Genomic DNA, 7,237 nt, shown 5'->3' with positions numbered 1-7,237 from the left:
AGGGGCCGCCCCTCCTCACCCTGCAGCCGCACCCCCTCCTTCCTGAACCACCGCCTCCTCCCCCTCCCCCCCCACTCCCTCCCCCCCCCATATGCAAGATGCTGTTCCTATTGTTTAGTTGATCTCCTTTGCTTGTTTATTTAATCCAACGTTTGTGTCCTAGTTCTGAAGCAGCAAAAACAAGCTCAGTCCTCTGCAAAAGTCCCTTCCTGGGCACCTTTAACACCAACATCTGCAATTAGAATGTCCATCTACAAAAACTAGGCTACCATGTCTTTCTCCTCAGCCTACACGGGTCCCTTTCTTCTCGCGCTGTTGTCCCAGACTAACACACCGCAATCCCTTGATTCCCGGCGCTTCAGTCAGAGATGCTATCTTCTTCACGCTGGACGAGCCCAGCTCCCTCAGGCCATTCCTCACCGGATGGCCATTTCCACCAGCCTTTGACCCCTTGTCCACCCTCCTCTGCACCCTCCAGCTCTAGCCCTCCACCGCTCTTTCTTGCCTCTGGAGTCCCAAATGGCACACAGATTCCATACTTAATTTCCAGTGGCTGATTGTCGGCCTTTTCACCCTGCACTTGTTTCGGTTTTTGTACCACCTCAAGCCAGCCCCCATTTGAGGGACAATGGCAGAGTGAAACAGAAATTGGGGGGGAGGCATCGGTTTGTGGGGGAGCCGCCTGCCCCTTTCCGATGGCCCGCGGGGGTCCCTTCCAACTCTAGGAAGCAGGGAAAGTTCACACCGTCTGCCCACATTTTTGGGACGGGAACAACAGGCGGAACCATTCTTTTGAGTTCTGCCCTGGATGCCCTGGAGAGGGGCCTTTGGGCTGCTCTGCAAGAGGCACCCAGTTCCCCCCAACTGGCTTGGCGCAAGCCGCCCGCGCCCTGTTTCCCCGGTCTTTCCTGTTCTGTGCTTACGCAAGCGTAAGGCCATCGCCAGGTTTAGAGGGACAGCTCCCCAATGGGAACAGACAAGGAGCTAGCCCTGGGAGGCTGCCTCAGAAGAACTGCTGGCTCCTCTGCCTCCATGGAGGCTGGTGGAGCTCCTCCTTCTTGGGAGGAGGTTTTTAGCGAGGGTGGACGCATCTCTCCCAGGGGATGGATTGGACATGTATTCTCGGCATGGCAAAGGAGTGGGCTGGACTGGTGGCCCTGGGCGGGCCCTTCCCAACCCAGGTTCTCAGATTCTCTGAGGACACCCTGGAAGGGATTGGCCTTCCCCAGTGCCCATTTGGGGGCTCCCAGCCACGGAGGCTAAGCAGGGCCTGACCCCCTCACCTGTCCCTAGAGTGACTGGGGAGCATTCGAGCACTGCACGGGTCTTGGTTCAGCTTCTCTGTGATGTTTTGCCCAAGAGTTTTTTCATTTTCAGAAGGGTTGTTGAATCCAGGGCGGCAGGCTAAGGTTTCACCTTGTATCCCACAACAACGCTGCCCTCTACGGGGGGGGGGGGGGGGGGGAGGACAGTGAAGGTAGGGTTGCCATGTTGGCGAACTGAAAACCGGCAAATGTAGGGACAAGGTTTAATGGAAGACCTTTTTGTTTAATTTCCGAGACAGGAAATGAAAAACAAAAAGTCCGACATGTTAAACCTTGTCCCCTCACTCCTTCCCGCGCGGAGGAAGCCTCGGCCGGCTCCCAGGCTGGGAAGGAGGGCGAGGGCCGCCCCTCATCGCGGAAGCGGCCTCCTCCTCCTCCTCCCTGGCCTTGCTGGGACCCAGGAGGGAGCATCTCCGCGGCTGGAGCTCCAACCGCGGAGAGCCCTCCCAGGCCTCAGCAAGGCCTTGGAGCCACGGCGGTGGCTGAGGTGGCCGCGGTGGGTGGGGCCGTCCCGGTTTGGGCGCCAAACCGGACCGGGACCGGGACGGCACCGCCCAAAACGGGACTGTCCCGCCGGGGGGCGGGATATGGCAACCCTAGGTGAAGGGGGCTCGCTTCTTTCCACAACTGGGACCTGCCACCCCACTAACTTTCTCAACAGGTGGAGGCAGCCCCATTGCATCGGGGTGGGGTCTTCCTGTTCACTCAGGATTGTGGATCTCTGGGCCCCCGGCCACCCTCACATCTGGCCCATATGGTCCCTTGGGATGGGAGGAGGCTCCATCCCAGCGGGAAGTATAGGTCACCCAGATGTTGGGGAAGGGGACCTTTTAGGGTCCTCTGTGGCGGAGGAGTGGGGATGGAGAGGGCTTTTGGTCAAGGGCCCATGGCCCCACACACATGGGGTGGACAGGGGGCTTTCTGTGTCCATCCCTCCAGACCTTTGCCCAGTGTTGGATGCCACTGGCCACAGCCCTTCAAGAGCTCACCTCAGGGAAATCACCGTTATGTTGTGGTAGCCAGGAATACCGTGATAGATCTTGTCCATCTGCAGAGAGAGTCAGTGAGAAGGAGATCAGCACATCTGTCCCAGCAGGCAAGAAGCCAGGATAATGAACAACAAGGCTCCTCTGAGCATGTGCAGAGTGACTGCCCATCTCTATCATGGTACTGGATAGCTTTTGGGATCCCTTCCATCATTCTATGATTTTGCTAGGCCTCTTACATTGGCTCTATTGGGCATGAGCACCCAGTGAATGAAGAGGGACTGCCAAAAAGAAGGGGGTGATCTGCCAAAAAGAAGGGGCCTGTGGGTATGAAAGATACCCTCCCGGTTCCAGTGGGGTCAGCAGGCCTCACCCCACCGGACACCCCTTTCTTAGGATGTGGGTCACAATGCGCTGTAGTCCCGACAGAATCCCTGTTTTGACTTCCAGGAGAGCTGCCTGAATCCTGAAGGGGGGGGGTCGGACTCTAAGGCCCCCAGCTGGACCCCTTCCAACACAAGGATCCCACACCTTCCATGAAAAGGCCTGGAAAGCCTGGTCCAAAAAGCCTGCTCAGCAGGGGAGATTGTTGGTCTGTGGCGGGCAAGGGTGCGAGATGCCAGCCAAGCATGCAAGAAGGGGTTTCGTGAATGGGGGTCTCTCCAGCTGCTCAGGCTCTGCCTGGACAGCCCCCCAAGGCCCCCCCTCACCGCTCCCGCAAATGTCCTTGAAAAGTCTTGGAAGGCAGGGGATCTGGGGTCCGACATGGCCGGGAGATATTTCCAGTTGTCCACCTTGACCGTGACGTTGACCGCTGCTGCCACAACCCCTGCAGAGAGGAAAGAGAGGACACATGAAAGGCCAAAGGGGCAGAGACAGCAAGAAAGGAGGGGGAATCAGAGGTCTGGGCTCAGGGTGACCAGCAGCAGTCATGACTGCAAAGGAGGACAAGGCACCACAAAATGTAGGACACTTAAGAACAATGTAGGACATTGCAAAATAAAAGCCAAAAACACATATCAATATAAATTCATGCTTGTTAGTCATGCTCAAAATGGAGGACATTTTGGAATTCCTCCTGGACAGAAGCTTGAAATGTAGGACATGTCCTGAAAAAGGACATGTGGTCACCCTGCCTTGGCTGGCTCTCCATCCTGGATGGGCTTTAGCTTCGGATGCCTACATGGCAGAATGGGGTTACCCTAGATGTCCCCTGGGGCTCTTGCAATGCTATGATCTCCTTTTGGGGCTCTTGCCAAAAGATGTCCACTCAGATGATCTGGGGACAAATCCCATTCCTAAGGATGTTACCATGTGCGAAATTCCTGGGCAGCGCTACTTCTGGGTGGGTTCCCCTTGAAGTTCCTGGCGTTTGGTCACATGCGCTTATTCCCCAAATATTCAGGCCGAGGGCTAAGAGGGGCAAAGGGCAAGGCGTCCTTTGTGGAAGGAGACCCACCACCAACCATGCTGCCAAAGGATGCAAAGAGTGCTTGGCCGTCTCTGAACCCAGGCGAGTGCAGGGCAAAGAGGGCACTGAGGGTGGGCTGGGAATGCCCCTTGGTGCATGGACAAGGGGAGAGGAAGCCATTTTGAGCTGGCCATTGTCTGGGAGGGAATGGCTACGACTAGATCAGTTTACCTTTCATGGGTTACATGCTGCAAAGCTCCTTTCAGACAAACGGAAGAAGGCTTTAGCATAAGTCAAAGGCTTCCTTGGGTGCATGAAGTGAAGTATAGGCAGACATTTGGGCCCACGAATGAGCAGTTGTGTGCGAGAGAGAAGTAATAGAAATGCAGGACTAGGTAGGAATGGGGATGGGGTGACAAGTTCAGTTTTAATGATGGTCCAAGGAGGGAGGGAAGAAGCTGCCTAAAGCCAAGGCCAGCAATAACCCTATGAACAGCAGAGGAATGTGGCAGGGAAAGGGTTTGGGAGCAAATGGGCCAAGAAAGCAAGGGATCGTGGCCATAGCAGTGGACCAGGGAGACATCAGTGTCTCTCTCCAACAGCCCACTGTCCATGGACTTGCGTTTGTGGCTATATCTCAGTTCTTCTGTTTTTCTTTCAGACCTCCCTTGGGAGTTTTTGGAACGCCCAAAAAGACTGAATTGTTTTGTAACTGGCTCCTGCGCATTCCTATTCCTAATGTTGTATTTATGCCCATTAAATGGGCATTTGGATGTACATACATAGCATCCATGTAACTGCAGGTGCAAATGGGCTTCCCTCCTCTTCCCTGGGGGAGACTTGCACATGCCTGAGAGAGAACCAAGAAGACTCTGGCCAGTGAGTGCCTTTAGGACAGTGGTTCTCAACCTTTCCAATGCTGCAATCCTTTAATACAGTTCCTCATCCATGGGCCTAGGCGACCCCTGTGAAAGGGGTCACAAACCACAGGTTGAGAACCACTGCTTCTGAAAGCAATTTCCTGGTCTTTTTTCTCCCTTTCTCTCTCACATACAGACCAGAAAGACAGAGAGAGAGAGAAAAGGAAAGCTAATAAGAAAACAGCAGAGAGATGAAAAATGGAGAGAGAAATGAGAACTGGGAGAGAAAAGGGAGAGAGTAAAAAAGAGGTAAAAGAGGGGACAGAACAGAGAGAGGGAAAGAGGGACGTAAGGATGGAAGGAAAGAGAGGAAGAACAGATCCCCCCATCCTGCATTTCTCCCCATATGCGAAAGAGCGCAGTGACTTTTCTCAGTGGGGCAGGGGTCTCGCACCCCTCCCCTGGTTCAGCTGAAGGGTGAAGCCACAGCCTTCCTGGAGATGGCCCTGCAGGAAAGGGCCAGAGGGGTCTGGAAGCCCACTGTTTACCAAGCCCCCCAGCAGGCAAGAGGGTCCAGGGCACGAAAGCCAGAGGAGGACCCCTTCCTCCGCCGCTTGCAGAAGAAGACACCGTCTGGGGTCCCTGCCACGCTTCCATCCTAGGGAATCCTGGGATTTGTAGTCAGGAGGGACTTGAAATTCTCTGCCAGGGCCCCAGCATGCTGTAGTTCAGTGGGGTGGGCTAGAGGCGTCCAGGTCTATCACCAAACTACAAATCCCAGGATGATGTAGGACAGAACCAAGCCCATGAATGTAGACTGTAACTCTGTAGTGTGGAGGCACTCACAGCCACATCTGTTCTACACAGAAAGAATATGATATGACAGCCCTCTTTAAGTATTTGAAGGGGTGTCACATTGAGGAAGGAGCAAGCTTGTTTTCTGCTGCTCCAGAGAACAGGACCCAGTGGAGCAATGGATGCAAGGTCCAGGAAAAGAGATTCCAGCTCAACATTAGGAGGGACTTCCTGAGAGTAAGGGCTGTTCAACAGTGGAACACACTCCTTCCTCGGAGTGTAGTGGAGTCTCCTTCCTTGGAGGTCTTTAAACAGAGGCTGGATGGCCATCTGTCAATGAGGATGCTTTGATTGTGATTTCCTGCATGGCAGAATATAGGGATTGGACTGGATCAAGGCCATTCTGGTCTCTTCCAACACTATGATTCTATGGTTCTATGGTTTTAGGAGAACTGGGTTGCAACCTCAGAGGAGAGAACAGTGGCCTAAAGCAGTGCGGACCGGCTCCAGACCAGTCTCTGTCCTTGTTTCCAGGAAAGGAAGAAACAACTGTAATCAGTGGGTAAGAATATCATGCTGGTCTCCAGTGGCGCAGTGGGACAATGAAGTGCCCCCGCAGCATCAGAGAAGCCCCGGCCTAGAGAGTCTCCTCTAAGGATCAGCCTCTGGAAAGGAAAAGAAGCAAGGGGCGTCCCCTCCAAAGGCCAAGGCAGCACCCTTAGACCCCAATACCTATCAGTACTGTCCTTTATTATTACTCCTATGTGCCATCCTCTCTTCTACAACTGTTAGGAAGCAGAGCTTGAGACATGCAAAGAGGCTCATAGCTAGAAGCCTCTTGCCCCAGGAAGAAGGAGGAAGGAGAGAGGAAAGGGGCCGGCGGCTGCCTGGGCATAGACTTACCCGGCGAGAACTCGTTCTGTGGTGTGCTTTCCTGCTGCTTTTCCTCGCAGGTGGGTCCAGAGTAGGGGGGAAAGCATTGGCAGTGACCGCCAACAAGGACTCCCCCATGATGGCACTGGAGAGGAAGAGCTGTAGTGGAGGAAGCACCAAAGGCAGAGCAAGGGAAAGAAGGATAAAAAAGCTTAAGAGCAAATAGACCCCCCCCCCAATTGCATGAACTCATCATAAGAAATTCCTTTTTCCTTATAGAGAGGCAATTAAAGCAGCGAAGAGATCCTCCTCGGCTGCTTGCATTGCATCTACAAAGTCTCGTCCGGCAGAGATGTTTAGGGCGGTCAAGGAACTGGTGGTGATGCCATCTACTCAGAAGCCTCTACTTAAGCCGACAACAGTCTGCTGTGATGCATTTAATAACTACTTTGCAGGTGAAATCTCTCAGAGAAGAGCCCACTTAGATGCAAATGTTAAGGCAAAGTCAACTGATGAGGTGTCCAGTAACCCATTTATGAGATTAGACTGGATCAGTTTGAGCTTGTGAGTACTGATGACGTGGACAAGATCATTGGAAAGGTGAGGAAGACGACATGCCCCCTCGATCCCTGCCCATCATGGCTGGCCGTCCGGAGGGTGATGCCTTGATGGCACTTCTTAGATGTGTCATCAATGCATCCCTCAGGGAAGGACATCTGCTTTAAACGAAACAGTCATCAGGCTGCTTGTGAAAAAGCCTTCCCTGGACCCCCTGGACATGAAAAACTATAGGCCTGTCTCCCATCTGCCATTCTGAGCAAGGTGATCGAGAGGGCAGTTGCTCTTCAGCTCCAAGTGGTCTTGGATGAAGCCGATTTTCTAGATCCATTTCAAACGGGCTTCAGGACGGGATTTGGGGTGGAGACTGCCATGGTTGCTTTAACTGATGACCTCCGTCTAGCCATCGACAGAGGGAGTGTGACCCTG

The sequence above is a fragment of the Sceloporus undulatus genome, chromosome 6 (genome assembly GCF_019175285.1).
Source record: "Sceloporus undulatus isolate JIND9_A2432 ecotype Alabama chromosome 6, SceUnd_v1.1, whole genome shotgun sequence".
Taxonomy (NCBI): Eukaryota; Metazoa; Chordata; class Lepidosauria; order Squamata; family Phrynosomatidae; genus Sceloporus; species Sceloporus undulatus.
Note: the sequence above shows the minus strand (reverse complement) of the source record.